Source organism: Rhinopithecus roxellana, chromosome 12 (genome assembly GCF_007565055.1).
Source record: "Rhinopithecus roxellana isolate Shanxi Qingling chromosome 12, ASM756505v1, whole genome shotgun sequence".
Taxonomy (NCBI): Eukaryota; Metazoa; Chordata; class Mammalia; order Primates; family Cercopithecidae; genus Rhinopithecus; species Rhinopithecus roxellana.
The window spans coordinates 25368438-25369307 of record NC_044560.1 but is presented as its reverse complement, the minus strand read 5'-3'; the positions used below and the strand labels follow the sequence as shown (position 1 = coordinate 25369307).

The window sequence follows — 870 nt, the reverse complement described above, 5'->3', positions numbered from 1 at the left end:
GGAAACTGGACCCGGCTCCTCATAAAACTTCCCGCCTTATACTTCAGGGAGGATCGCAGCGCATTTCGGTCAAGACAGGTGATACTGAGGTTCTGACCTGCGGGCCTGGATGAATGTGCGCTAAGGGCACCGAAATCCTATAAACCGGGGGCTGTGGTTAGAAGCAGAGGCTGTGTAAAAGGTGACTGGGGGGTAAAAAAACACGAAGATTTTCACAGAGCATGGGAAGCCAAGAGACGGGAGACCTGGCACCAACTTCTACAAAAAGCGGCCAGTCTTAGAGCTGTGCAGCCCTCCCTCAATATAGCTTGTGTTACAACCGCTCATACTTATTCCACCTCTGGTAGACAGGCGATATACTACTTCCATATTCCCAAGCTGTCCACTGAAACTACACTTAGAACACCTTGAAGAAAAACACACAGCTAAAATAAAAAAATAGTTTCTAGTATACAGTCTATTTTTTAAACCACAAAAAGCCAGGGGAAAGCGCGAACGCAGTCCCCCACTACTACAAATTATGCAGTCGAGTTTCCCACATTTGGGGAAATCGCAGGGGTCAGCACATCCGGAGTGCAATGGATAAGCCTCGCCCTGGGAAAACCACCTTCGTGATCATGGTATCTCCCCTGCCAGGTAAGTATGACTTCCTACACCTCCGCCCCGCCACAGCCTCATACGCGTCACCCTTTCACTCACGGTCACTTGCCACGCGCACTCCCGAGCCCTTCTAGCCCTGACACACAGCTGGGATTCTCAGGTCCGACCAGCGGTCCTGAGCCCGCTCCGCGGCATGGAAACTCCTTCGTGGCGAAGCAGCAGGTGGCCAAGCAGCAGTCCCTGCGCTGCCTCATCTACATAGAAGGTCGC

At 52.2% G+C, this 870-nt stretch overlaps 1 non-coding gene across 1 annotated transcript; it reads right to left on the bottom strand.

Moving 5' to 3' along the window:
• Nucleotides 1-480: 480 nt before the first annotated feature.
• On the bottom strand, nucleotides 481-644 carry LOC115892429. The gene has a single exon (XR_004052319.1). It is a non-coding gene; the product is annotated as a U1 spliceosomal RNA (small nuclear RNA).
• Nucleotides 645-870: the final 226 nt, after the last annotated feature.